Source organism: Cupressus sempervirens, chromosome 5, assembly GCF_028749045.1.
Source record: "Cupressus sempervirens isolate cs-2001-9-10 chromosome 5, ASM2874904v1, whole genome shotgun sequence".
NCBI classification, from domain to species: domain Eukaryota; kingdom Viridiplantae; phylum Streptophyta; class Pinopsida; order Cupressales; family Cupressaceae; genus Cupressus; species Cupressus sempervirens.
In genome coordinates this window covers 233,772,728-233,788,447 of record NC_143122.1, presented here as the reverse complement: position 1 = coordinate 233,788,447, position 15,720 = coordinate 233,772,728, and positions in this window count along the sequence as shown.

The following is a 15,720-nucleotide window of genomic DNA, read 5'->3' as shown; positions in this document are numbered from 1 at the left end:
ATTATAAATGTTATTTTATTGTCAAATATTTAACATATGATAAAAAAATGTTTATATACTTAAATTAGTATAATTAGATATATTTATATAAATAATAATATTATAATTAAATTATTTAACTAGATCTTTTAAGGTTATAAATATTAAGTTAATAAATGAAAATAAAATATTTTGGTAGAAGGTATATGAAGCAATCTTAACAAATACAAACTACAAGCAAAATGAGGAAGAGTTTTTAAACAAGGAACATTGGTTAGTAGTCGCTCAAATCAAGCTTACATAATTGAATTCAAGAAAAAAATAACTCATTTAGTAATAAATTAACACTAGAATCTAGTCAAACATTTTGAAGTAGTATTAAAAATTGGACGAGTAAGAAATACCTTTTTTATGTGATGAAAATCTAAATAAAAAATAAATAAATTTTAAGCAAGATATTTTTTAAAACATTTTATTATAAAATCAAAATTTGTTTCATTTAAAGGTAAAATTCTAATTATTTCCTTCATTGTATAAAAATCCTCAAAATTCTCATAAAATTGATTTTAATACTTTCAGGCATCACAATGGTCCTCCCATTATCCTTGATTCTTCAAGAGACCCGTAGGCTAATAATCTTATTAAATGTTGCATTTTTTGTATGACTTAAACTAGTAGACATCCAATGAAACACATACTTCCTTTCATTATTTTTACCATACCATAGGAAGAAAATCTGCTATAGAATTCTATAGAGGTTGATGAATGTTATCTTTTATTGAAACTAAATTTTTTGGTCCAAACCTATTTTATTTTGGCTTTGAAATTTTTTTTTTTTTAACACTCCAAACTTATGATATTTTAAATTGGGATATTGAGAGCCATCAAATTGCCTTTACGATCTTGTTATTACTTAACTACATTCTCATTCCACAACTCAAATTTGATGAATTTGTTCGCCATGTCTTAATTACATTCTCATTTCACCATATCTTAACCCAAAAACCATTACACTACATGCAAGAACGTTGATGCTTGTGTCCCTTGTTTGTCATGTGTATCTTATGTTTGATATAGATTAATATATTAAATAATGTTTCCTGAGTTTTTCCCAATCTAATATTTGGTTGTTGTATTTTTGTTAGTGGATTTGTTATTTTCTAGTTGAAAGAAAAAAGTAATTGATAATTTTTTTGGGTATCTAGTCATGTCTTCTCTGTGAGATCTCTAGTTGACCAAGAGTTCGACATGATAGATAGTAGTTGCATCTAACATGTGTATGCACTTAGTGAGTTCTAGGTGTTTAGATTATATTACTGACAAAGACATTCTTCGCACCTACGGTTAAGTGTTTCAGCTTTATATTCTAATACAAGTTCCTTTTAATTCTAGTGCTACTTTTATGGACCATTTTTTGTGATCCTTATCATTTATGGTTTAGGGTTCATTTGAGGATATTGGTGTAGAATTGTCATCTAAGTACCCTTACCTTAAAATTGAAATAAATTCCAAATTTCCTTCATTGATCATTTACATAGTTCTTTGAAGAGCTATCATAGAAAAATTGAGCGAAAAAATTATTTAAAAAAATTATTTTGGACCATGCTTTATCTAAAGTCCATCATCGAAATGACTAGTTTATTCACTAGATGAATTTGTAGCCTATATGTTTTCAAAGTTTTCTTGACAAATAGAAATGAGTAAGGTTGGGGTTCCACAGAGGGGGGCTTCCATAAAAATAAAATGGTTGTTGAAATTTTCTTAGGTTAAGGGCCCCATGATTTTTCTAATGCAATTCAGCTTAAAATTTTAAGCTCCTAAATATGAGGATATAAAATTGAGTAAATTTCCTCCTAGAATTTCTGGCTTAAATGTTCCTTTGAAATTTTTGGCAAGAGTTTTTTAATTTTGGTGCAAACATAAGAGATTGACACATGTGACAAAATATCTCCTAAGCTAGTGGGCCAATTGCTAGCCACACCCCCTTTTTAACCTACTTAAATTTATAAATCTAAAAAGTAGGGGATCATATTTTCCAACAAAAGATTCTACTTAGTCTTGTTTTATAAAAATAAATTTATCATGGGACCTCTTGCTCCTTAAAATAGAGCTTAAGCCTCTCCATGGGACCCCTTCCTAATTGGTTGCTTATCCAAGAAGTATTCTAAGTGTATAAGACTATAGTGATGGAAATGTTGCACAATGAGTTTTAAAAATTTGGATTTTCCAAATTAAATTATCTTTAAAAAATGTTTCATCAAGTTATAAATGTCTTGTTTTAAGAACTTCAAGATGAAATTATAACTCACATCATCAACAAGGAGTACGTAGATAACATATGCTGATTTACATGTAATATGCTAGATTCTGACCACGTATTTTTTGCGACGTTATATGTTATGCAACATTTTGACCATCAATTTTAATGGGAATTTGTAGGATTTAAAAAAAAGAAGTTTTCTTGTAGTTTCTTCTAATAAATAATGCATGATAATTACACAACCGACTCCCTTTTTCACAAGATCATTATCTCTATATACAAATCCCTCTATTTATGTTTGTGAGTTTTATAATGTAGAACAAAGACCTTTCGATTATAGAAGTAATTCCATTCTTAATGAATGAAATTTTGATGTACGTGAAAACAATATGAATTTATTGTATCACTCTATTTTTTAATTATTCTTAATGTTTCCTACAATGTTTTATAAATCCTCACCTAACATCCTTCTTAGTTTCATTCCGTAAATTTTTGATTTAATGGTATTTTAAATAGATTGAGAAGATGTTGTGTTCAATGGTGTTTAAGCATCATACTCAAGTTAATTGGACCATTAACTCTAGCATTAAGGAATGTCCAATGTAATAGTAAAAAATGCACCACGAATCCTTCTAGTCCCTTCTTCATTTTCTCTTAGAAAGATAATGTAATTCATGACATTTCAAGATAAGTTGCAACTACTTAAAGACTAGTATGTCAACTAGGACAGGTCTAGGGATACATACCATTGTGAAATGTGTTTGTCTCTCTATGTTGGCCAAATACTCTAAAACATGTTAAGGGCTATCTTTGGTCTCTATCAAGCATTGTGAAACAACTAGAGTAAATTTAATGGAATCCCAAGCATACTATTCATCTAGTAGATGCTTAATCAACCATAATTTTAAATTAGTTAAAAAAATTAAAATAAATTTCTACTAATTAAAAATTATTTACCCTAGTGCCTTGATTAACCCATTTTAAGGAGTAAAGATTTTGACTAGGAATTAAGAAAGTCACACCTCTCTCTTTCATACAAATCACATACTTTCTTTAAAGTGTGTATATCACATAGAAAGGAGGAATTATTGCTGACTAGGTATTCAATTTTTTTTTTTTTCAAAAAAAGTATATACAATTTAAATAGAATCTTTTCCACCAACGAATTGTGAGAAATTTGTATGAAACTATTGGAGCCTTTTACATGAGAGGAACTAGTTTCCAAATCATATTTTTAATAATAAAGCTAGCCTTAAATCACCAAAGTGGAGTATAGATTTGGTCTTCCTAAAATATTGTGAAGCCACAATCCATTCCATATTTCTATAATTGTTAAATAGTACACCCCTATTTCTATCGATGGACTATATTTTCTAAAATATTAAACAAAATAAGCATATTTAATATAATCTAGAAGATTGTGCAACTAACATGAGAATATAGAAAATTACATTTCTATTGTTGAAAATAATAAAAGCTCAAAAACATTGTTTTAAGTTTTAGGAAGTAAAACATATTTGTGCTATTTTAAGTTGTAAAGAAGTAAAATATATTCATGTATTTTTAAGTTGTAAAGAAATCATATCCATAGTTTTACAAATAAGTTCAAGCAATGTATCACTTAATACGTTCAAATATTCAATATTCATATAATTATGTTTTGGATTAAGGTAAATATAGGTTTTATAGGGACTTGAAATCCAATAAGTGGCAGATTACATCATAATAACAATGAAGTCCAAAAGTAGAACTATTCTGGAAAATAAATCAACATTCATAATATCCAACAAACAAGCCAACAAAAGTAGTAGAAAACAAAAAGACCAATGACTAGAACTATACACAAAAACCAAAAAATACCAAGATAAGATAGAGATACCAAAAATAAACTAGCTCCTTAAGAGCTTTAGCAATCTAAACCTTCATTACCTTAGGGTCCTTTTCAATGTTCTTCAACTCTAAGGACACCTTCTGCTTGTTCACTCTGCTCCTCATCATTTTTCCTGGACCCTCAGTAACATCCTCCTATTGGTCTTTATCCTTCTTGCTCAAATCCACATTAAGCTCAATGCCTTTGCTAGTCACAAGCTTTTGGATAGAGTTGTGGATTTTGTTGTCACTATCCTTGACTATTTTCTCGATTTTCCCCTTAATCTCCTTCAATTGGATTGGTAGGAGTTCACCCCTTCTTTTCCTCCTCTCCACTTCTTTTTGCAAGCCCATATGCAACTTATCCACCATATTTTTAATAGAAGTGATTTCATTGTAGACCCAATTATCAATGGCAATATTAAGCTCAACTTTCTCCTTAACTTTGGTGATAGTGTTCCTAGCATCCAAGGCCATAATGGAATCAAGGTCCCTAGATCCCTTAGTATCCTCAATTGGAGGCACCTCCTTAGATTAAAACATAGAGTACCCAACAATATTAATGACATGATCTTCTTTCCCATTATCATTTTTATTGTTCTTGTTGTCCTGAGTAAAATTTTCCTTGTTAACCACTTGAGCACCTTTCATATTTTTTGTATTTGAGGGGGGAATTTTTTATTTTTTAGGAGGAGTCTTCTCACTCTCATCCCTCATAGGTGTGCATGTGCACAAGTTCGCAAGGTGTGCACTTTGTCAATGTCTTAACAAAGGACCCAGTCTAATCACCAAAATTTGAATACATCATTTATTTTTGTCTACCAAACCTAGACTATGGTACTTCTGCTCTCCAAGGCATCTCAAAAGATACCCTATTCTGAAGAGTATATTCCCATGAGCTAAAAGAAAAGAGAAAAAGGGGGTCCCCATTTTTGAAGTAAAAAATAGGGTGCATGTTGTGAAACCACAATAATACCTATATATGAGACTTATCTAAGTTGACCTATTTTATGTCTTTATCGAAGTTAGAATTTCTAGTCAATAATATTTCTTGTCCAAAAAATAATTTGGTAATCTTGCCTTAATCCTTCTCTTTTACACTAGTTAAACACACATTTGAATGATGTGTTTCTAGGTCTTTGGATTTAAAGACATAAACAATGTGTGCCTTTTTTATTTCCATAATTTGAGATCATTGTTTGATTATCATTCTCTTTACACACTTGAATTGGAGCTCTAAAATAAGGTTGTATACAATTATTTATAGTACCATATGCATGATTAAAGATTATCCCTTTTTTTTATCATTCATACATATTTTTGTGAATTGACCAAAAAAAGATGGTTCTTGTGACTAGATGATAGTCTTATATTAATTAAAAAATAATAATTATAATTCTCTAAAATCAAGAGACATATAGTAAACTTCTAAAAAACAAGTGAAGAAAAAAAAAATGTTACATAGGAAAATTCATTGGTATAGGATAAATCTACAATAAATTTTTATCTCTTAACTAAAAATTCATCGTTACATTGTCATATCATTATATTTTATAGCTAACAACTACCGACCATTACTTGATCTTTGATTTTGATGCATATTCTTTTGTTATAGATCAAATCTGGTATACTAGGTGAAACACTTTTAATTTGGAGCTATGAACCAATGAGGCTACATCTCTTTATTTCATAATTAAGGCCCAATTCCACAAGCACATTAGAGCAATGAAGACACAAGCTCGTGAACACACAACCCAACATGAATTTGAATGTAGGTTGAAATAGCAATGCAATCATGCACCAACAAACTAAATGGACATTACATTATTTTGTACACTATTATTTGAGTACTCTTATACTATTGACCTAGGTTCACAAGTTCTTATTTTTATGCATCAAACTTAATAGTTATAAAATACTATGTAATATTTATATGTCAATCTATTTACTTTCATATAAATTATTTTTACTTATTTGTATAATTATTTTGTACTAATCTAGCTTAACCTAAGGAAATTATATCAAATTCTATATATTTTGGAACGTAGCCTAATTAGTTGTATAAAACTGTATATTACCTTTAGGGTTTTTATTTATTACTTTTAGATATATATTTTTAAATTTTTTATATGGTTTTCTTGTTCCTCTAAGATTTATTTTTATACTCATATATTTTATTGGGTTTTAAGAATTTACATAATAATTTATCTCTTATCTTATATTGACACCTTAGATTATTTGGTCATTATGGCATCTATCAAGTGAGGTTTTTCTAATTAATATTCATTTATACTAAAATATTGAATAATTTTATCCTTCATACCATATTGAACACCTATGTATTCTTACTACACTTGCACAATTTTAGATCCTATGATTGAAAGTGCCTTCTATATGAAGATTATTTTAGTAACTTTTTCTTTTCTATTTTCAAACCATTTTTTAGAGAGATTATTTTTATGCTAGTATTTCTCCCTTTATTCCATCCAAAACCTTGATTTTAATATGCAAGTTTTTCTATGAAATGTCTTGATTTTAATGTTCAATTGTAATGAAATGATAGACATACATGCAATGTCATAGCTTTAATTTTGAATTGTAATGAAATGATAGAAATAATTTTGAAATGATAGAAATACATGCAAGTTGTGGAAGCGTCGATAATGCATGTTATGTTAGTAAATTATAAATTACCTCAACGAATTGTCATCACAAAGAATATAATGATTGTATGATAATAAAAACAATCAAAATATCAAGAAAGTGTTTCTTTATCTTGAGGACCACTCTTAAACATCACACACTAAGGAAGAAATTAAGCTTGGACAAATAAGTCAACTTTGACTATTTAATACTTTTAGCCTAGGAATCAAGCCTTCTTGTGTGATGTTTAAGTCACACATATTTTTAGCTTCTTCTTTTTTTCCAAATAAAAAATCCTTCAACCTCCCACACTCTTCAAATATAGAAGCCAAAATAGGAATCACACCTACGAAATCCCACTTTCCACACTCGAAAGACCCAAGTGAAAAGTCAATATTGTAAATACTTCATCACATTAAATTTGTTGAAATATTTGTGTACCATGTTCAAAATAAAATATATTATAGTTTAAATTGAATATTAAAACCTATACATTAATCTTCAAGTATATTGTTTCAAATATATAAGATACACATATACAAATTAAGTATCCACTAATTTATGCATTCATTAATTAATAAAAAATATTTTTATTTTAATGAGAAAAGCTGAGATTAATTATTTTTATGTGTTGAGATTAACTATTATTAATATTCATTAAATTCGAGTAGACTTGAACTTAAGATTTTTGAGATGAGAAGACCACAAACTACTATTGTACTATATGTCAGTGCCTCATTCAAAATAATTATTTTTATTGTACAAGTAAACATGAAAATATTTTTAAAAATAAATATAGAACACAATTATATCTAATATCATTAACAAATATAAATGAATTTCAAAACTTATTTTACTCAATTTATTTTTAACATGATTTGAACTCTAAATATTGCTATCAGTATTCAACTATGTAATTTTTAAATCAAACTCATTGACCCACTTTCCACCAACACATCTTCCATGAAAATAAATGAAACAAATAACATTCATTGGATCTAATTCTCACATGAATAAAACAACAAGATTTTCATCCATCTCACTTCTACACCAATTCAAATAAATAGATAACTACAGATTTTTTTTACATAAGCCCACTTTACTTGCATTACTGATTCAATGAAAACCAAATTTGAGAGACAAAAATCAAAATTAGTTTTACTATTTAAATGGCTCTACTTTGGGGCGTACTGCTAATAAATGTGGACTAGCTTATAATGGTCTTCGTCGAAAGCAAGTTGAAACCCTGCGAGATGGGCCAGGTCTGGGCGTTGTACCTAATGCTGTGGAAAGTGGTGATAAGCCTTGTTGGATTCTCTGTCGAATATGGTTGAGCAGAGGAAGACACAATATTGTATTTCAATGTGCTGTCAATCACAAGATTCCAAAGACTCGGGGCCCCCGTTCGCTTTGTCTATCCAAAAATTGATTCTCGCGTTAATCATATTTTTCAATTGAAAATACATTAGAATGCTAAAGTTTAGATCAATTAAAAATTAGAATCACATGGACATCTTGGCCGCCCTTTGTCTCTATGACTTTACACATTGCTATTTCTAATATTTGCCAGTTAATTTTTAGTGCGCGTGACCAAGATGATTGCTCTTTTTATCTCGCAAAGCAGAAAACAAACATGGAGAGGGCGTACAGAGCACGTTGGTGTGGCAAGCGAAATTTATTTTTTAATTGGCCAAATATAGATTAAATAACAGCCCATGGAACTTGAAAACATGTTCCAGAAGAACGATTCTATTTAATGGGAAAATTAAATAAGGATAGAATGTTTTGATTGGTATATTATGTAATTTTGTATAAAATTGATTAATTTATATATACAAATGTATGTTTATGTATATATTTACTCTCTCACACATCCATACACATATATAGGAGGAGGTATCTCTGTGACCTTGTCTAGCAACCGACAATTCCTGGTTGAGATGCTCCACCTGCGGACCATTCCACCTTTTTAATCTGGGAGCAGTTTTGAGTTCAAGACCATGTGAAGCTGTCCATAAGCTTAAGCCGATTATACTACTTGTATATATTCAGTTATATTTGCTCATTCATACTTTTCATTTACTTGTCCTTGAGCTTTGTTATTCTACTTCATGTGACTTTTTAGCATTGCAGAACTAAAACAAGCATCAAAACTTGAAAGAGAAACTAAAATTAAAAGATTCCTACAAAAGATATTCCTAAAACAGACTTTGTCCAACCAAAGAGTTTGCTCCATAACAAATAAGTCAATTTAAAAATAAAAGGATGGTTCACTAAATGTCATATAAACAAAGTGAATATGTATTCAAAGTATAAATAGACACTCAAACTAGTCCAATCAGATGATGAAAACAATGATTCAGAATAATTCAAGTTTTACTGAATGTCATATGGTATTACATGATTTGCTACATTGTTTAGATCTAACAAATATATTAATCATATGAAAATTTCTAGCAATGAACTTGGATGACCTTCATATAGAAAGTTTTGAGTTCCACCCTCACCTATATATGTATAACACAGGCCAACTTTATCAAAAATAAAAATAAAAATTGATACAATTTCTTAAAAAATATTAAAAATAAATAAACAAACGCTGTTGAAACAAGCTTTAACTATAACACCAATTCCTCTTATCTTTTCTGATATAACATCAATTCTCAGTTTCAACAATAGAAGCGCTACTGCAGAGCCGAAAACATACCGTAACTCCGTTTCTTTATATTCTTCTTTGCCTCCTGCCGACTTAAGCTACAAACGAGATGTTTTTCGCCTATCCAGCAACGCTCCCATCATCTAAACTCCATTTCCTTCTTAAGGTGAATTGTGAGGAAGGAATCCCTTTCATTTTAGGTACAATGGAATGTATATAGGTATGTCTCTAATATATATATATATATATATATATATATAGAGAGAGAGAGAGAGAGAGAGAGAGAGAGAGAGAGAGAGAGAGAGAGAGAGAGAGAGAGAGAGAGAGAGAGAGAGAGAGAGAGTTGGGCGTCAAGCATGATGCAATGAGGACTATATAGATATATATATATATATATTTGTTCGCCCATCAAGCTGGCTTTCTCGTTCAATTGTCGCTTGCGTGGAGATCATCGCACAAGGAAATTCGTGCTTTGAGGGTCCCCACTGCTTTTAACTTTCTTCATTGGGAATATAATCTAATTGTGAAAAATATATACATTAGTACATATTAATTTAATTATATAATAATATATGGATGCTAATAGTAGTAATGGATTTTGGAGTAAGTTTACATACTTTGCTGAGTGGATCATTATTACAAAAGATGAGTACATATGTTGATTATTGATTAAGTGAATTAAATTACATGAAATATGATAATATTATAAGGATTTATCTTTTTTTAAATTGAATGTCTACATGCAGATATATATTATCATCATTTATTTTATGATTGATACATTTTATTGTTATTTTATAAAGTTAAGATCATGTCTTGGGGAAGAGACCCAATAGTCGTTAGGGGTCCAATAGTAGTGATAGAGTATAGGTCATAGATACCCTCCAATAACCAATCACATATGTAATATTAGTTGATCATTTTTTAGCTTTTTTGGCTGGTGATTGACCCATTTGTGCACCATGGGGACATTTCATATTGACTGGTAAGACATTTTACCACAAGTACTAGTGTTTTTGGTATTTTTTGGTGAGTGGCTATTGGAGGGTGAACATAATGGGTATCAGACGAGTGTTTTAAAATGACAATTTTTGACCACTTCACACTCTAAAACATCTATAGAGAGACTTGTAAATGCCCAAACACTGAAACCTTAGCTTTAAACTCTTGAGTCACCTACGGATGTACACCAAAAAAATTGGCATAAGTTGACTTATTGTTTAGAAGATCTAGGTGCACGAAGTTAGCTTGGACAACTACTGGGTCTCTTCCCCTATAGATGTGCATTTATTTTGGGATACATATGTAATTTAATGCAAGACACATTTCCATTTATAATTCATCAAATTTATTACTTTGCATTGATTATTAAACACTAACAATTTTTTCAAATAGTTGAAGTAGATTAGTATATCTTAAGGATAATTATTTTCTACATCCACTTATTAATTTGGCTATCTTTATGGTCCAAAAAAGATAACAAGATGAGAACACTCCCATTATGCAATGTACTACTATAGATATCTTAAATAAATCTATCTGAAGAAATGTTGATAGATATCCATTACAAAATAATTATAATTTAATTTACTATATCTAAAATTATTTATATTTCGTTTATCTCTATTTATTTAGCTTTTTGCTAACTTAAGCTTTTTATTTTAATTTCTTAAACAATTGATAATTTGTATTTCCAAATATATTAATTTATATGGATATTTTATGTGGTATTTATTAAATTATTTTTAAAAGTATATTCTATTTATAATAAAATTTAAACTTTTGGGCAGGGGCCCTAGCCCGGTTGGCTAAATCTTCCTTGTTGTAGGGGGTTGGTCACAGGTTCTAGTCTCCCTCGTCCCCGTGGTACCAGTGGGCGTGTCCCGCTAGCGCTACTAGTCACGTTAAAAAGTTCACCCGGTGCACTGTTAAAAAAAGAAAAGAAAATTTAAACTTTTGACATGTTGATGGTCATCAAATTTAACCTAGAAGAATAAAAGTTAACATTAACATGGTCACACCATCTCACTCCCCCATTCTGCCATTGTAGAATGTGTATCGGCATTAACAAGAAGGATAAAGATGGCATGTGAGTTACAATATTTTTAGAATAATTTATCTCTTTAATACTTAAAAAAGATTTTGGAAATATTTACGAATGTCAAAACAATGCATATTGAATGTTTTCAAAAATAATTACATTATACATCAATGAATTTCATGAAAAATCTACTAAGTTGGCTTATGGTAAGAATGCAATAGAAAAGTGTTGACAAACTCAAATTTATAATATTAACATATTAATTACAAATTTTGGGTAAAAGCACAAACCTATGTCACATTTTGGGATATATCTTGGAGGCTTATGGCTGAAAGGGTTTTGGCCGTAACCCTATCGGTCGTACATGTGTGGCACTTTCCTAGGTTGACATGGCTGCCAAGGTAATGGTCAAAACCCTTTCAGCTGAAGGTGTAACACTCAAAAGGGTACAAAGCAATATAAATCTGTCGAAATCCATTTTGGAGGGCATTTTAACTATTGCGGTTTTTGAATTGTGAGGAGTGGATTAGGGTGTTTTAGCCATAAGTGATAGGTGGATTTTATTTTTTATAAAGTTTTATAAAGTTTTTTTTAGTTATTACATGTTAGTATTGGTTAAATTAATTGTATTTTAAGTATTTTAGTAGTTAGTTATTTAGATTAGTTAATTTTTATATATAGTTAAATCAATGTTAGATAGAGTACTATAGTATTTTTTAATTAAATATCTACTTAATCATCAATGTAAATTTTACATCAAACATAGAAAACTTAAGTTCAAATCTAGATAACCAAATTATTTGCATTTCAGAAAACATTAACATAGTACAAACCTAGATATAGATAACTAACATGTAGTGAAACATTAGGTAGAACTAAACTATAATAACTTCTAGTTGTGCAAACTTGGAAACTTAAACTTTAACCAATTTCAAAAGATATGTGTGTGTATAACAGATATGATAGATGTACATGAAATTTAGAAAACTTGTTTAGACCTATAATTAAAAATTAGATACATTTTAGAAAACATTAACATAGTAAAACCTATATATAGATAGCTAACATGTATAGTGAAATATTAGGTAGAGCTAAACTATAATAACTTCTAGAGTTTTTCAAATTTGGAAACTTAAACTTTAACCAATTTCAAAAGATGTATATAACATCTACATGAAACTTAGTAAACATTTACACCATGATGTAGATTATATAGATTTTCTAGGTCATGCTGGACAAGGCCTTGGTAGACTATTAGAGAGATTTAGACCTACGGACACCCCTATGCCTATTAATAAATTGGCAATGGTGGGTCCAAACCTTTTGGTCATGCTGAGAGCTCCAGAGATGGTTGCTTCGAGTATGACTGTTCTAGATGATATCTAGTCAAGACTCGAATATATTCTAGCATTACCATAGTTGCTACATAGTTATGGGAGATGCCTTTAGATGCCAATAGTATTACATCTATTAGAAGAAACACAAGAGGATGTGGTCCAAAATTTAATAACCTATATTTTTACAACTTTAGATATTTGTCTTTTTGAGGAACTCTGCAAATATTCACCCAATTATTTCCAATCTTTTCATCTAGAATATTTCTCCTCCTAATGTATCTTTGAACAATTCTTCTAGATATATGTAGTAAATCAAAAATTGCACATACTTGCTTTCTATGTGTGAACTTTGTACTAGATCTAGCAGTCATCAACACTCTAAGTGTTGTGCTTAAATCACCTCCTTGAGTTGTGTTGTCAATTTTGTTATAAGTTGTTTGCAAATTTTTAACTATTATTTTATTAACATTATGCACATGGTTTTTCCTATTGTCAACACTCAACAACTCCAAAATAGACCTCATATCTTTTCTCCTAAATAACTTGACAAATAATTGTGCCTTTCCAAATATACTTTTATTTTTGAAATATCCATCCCACATGTTTTGACAATGCTTTTTAATGGTGTTCTCTTTCACCATATGTGTAGATGGAATTTGACTAAAAGTAGGTCCTCATCCAAATCCATCAAATTTCCTACACCTAATAATATGTTTCTATAATTAGAACTACCAATTTGTTCATCTTCTTGAGTTTCATCCTCTTCATGAATCTCGTCCTCTTCATGGATCTCATATTCTTCATGAACTTCAATAGGTTGGTTTTGATTACATTTTGCATGACCTTTCATTTTGTTATCTCTTATTCTATCATATTTCCTTGATCTACTCTTTTTATAACCCATTGAATACTTTTATCTACATGAAAATATTTTAATTTAGATTCCACTAGAAATATATTTCAATAAGTTTCAATATAGAGTACATAAAAATAACTAGGTGAAAAAAAACATACATTATTGATGGTCCTTTGTAATTTTCATTGAAACTATTGATAAATATTTCTTCAAAAAATATTAATTTCTAAAAATGCTTCTTTATATTTCACAATTTACTATAAACTTATTATAAATTGAAATAAAAAAACATTTTATTTTATATGAAACTACTAATGTGGCCAATAGCGATTTTTTTTGGGCTGACAGGGGTTACGACCTAAAATGTTACATTACGGTTGAAAGGGTTTCAACCGTAACTGTCTATGTGTCATCCTAAGTGGTAGTCACACAAGCAAAATATGCAATTTCTCCAAACTTTTCACTTTCAAGGCATATTTCTTCATACAAAATTAAGTGTTTTCAAAAACTAAAAACACCCTTTTGTAGATCTCAGAGTCAAGATTATGGTCATATAAATTTTGTAGTATTTTGAGTATTTATAATACGCTATAATTTTAAAATATTACAAGTAGGTATTTTGAGATTCAAGAAGATGTCTGTTCAAAAAATGAAAAAAAATAGTAAAGCATATTCAAAACATAAAAAGATTATGTGTACTTCTAGAGGAGAGAGTCATCTTCAAGAATTTGTAATTTATTTTAAAAAATATGTAAATTTGATAGAAAAAGTTTAGATGAAAAAAAACTATCAATTTCTAATAAGTTCAACTTAGAACACTTGAAACATAAAAGTCCAAAATCAAATTATTATTTTTTTCCACTAGGTATACATGTCAACTATAACATATTACAAAATTAGACCCAAATATGATCATTTTCATTTATTTGTTTGGTGGGAATGAAACTCTATACTTTTAGCATTTGTAAAAATTAGAAAACAAACTTTAAAAATTAAAAAATTGATAAAATTTTCACTCCATTTAAAGAAAAAACAATTACAAACATAAACTTCATCCAATTTTACACATTTTATTAGTTTGCATCATCTTCAAATTCTAAACACAAATGTTCCTTTTATGTCATTAAAGTTGAACAATTTAAGTTCTGATATCACGTTTCTTTATAAAAGGTGACACGAGTTTGTGCTTTTGCCCTTAATTTATATAGCATGAGATGTGAATAAGATTTCTCTAACTCTTATGCATTTTCATGATATGAAGGTTTCTGTTGACTGTGACTCGTTTGGAGTAACAAGTTAAGTTTGACAAGATGTTTGGCAATGTTGATAGGGTGAGTTCACTTTTGCGAAGTTAGGTAGGGAATAGATGTGTGCCTTTGGATGTTTCTAGCTTGATATGCAAAGTGAAGCAATAATGATTGTTGGATTAAGAATCTCTGAAGGGAATTTATGCCTTGGCTTGTTTGAAAAATAATTTGTTGAGAGTACATTGAAAATAGTACAAAGAGGGAGATTTTTGAGAAAAAAGTATGTTGAAGAAGTATGATCAATATGTTTCAATCATTGTTTTGTCACTAATGTAAAACTTGCTATTTGTTGGTAAGACAACCGCTTATATGATTTAAGTGCTATCACTTATTTGATTGATGAAAAGGATTTGATCTAAAGATGTAACAATAGTACCTAGAGGAAAGGTTGAGTTATGCTTATGTAAAGAAGTACAAGAATCAGTTAAAATAATGATAACATGATATATTGATAATCTAATTAAGGTTACAAAGGTTGGTTACACTAAGAAAGTTTAGATGAAGAAGTTACAAAAATTTTGTTTTCCAAGCTTGATCGAGTGGACAGTAGGTGCTAAGTAAAGTCAGTGCAAGCTGAGCAAAAAATCAATTGGAGCCAAGCAAAAGTCTATTCTAGTGTATACCAAGCATAACGGATGTCGAGTAAAGTTTGCTTGATGTCAAGTGTGCTATTAAATTTTAGTTCGTGCTGAGTGATTTTTTAGAGGATTATGAGCAATGCAATATGTGTCGAGCATCGTAAGCAAGTAAAAGACTGTGAATTCAATGGATT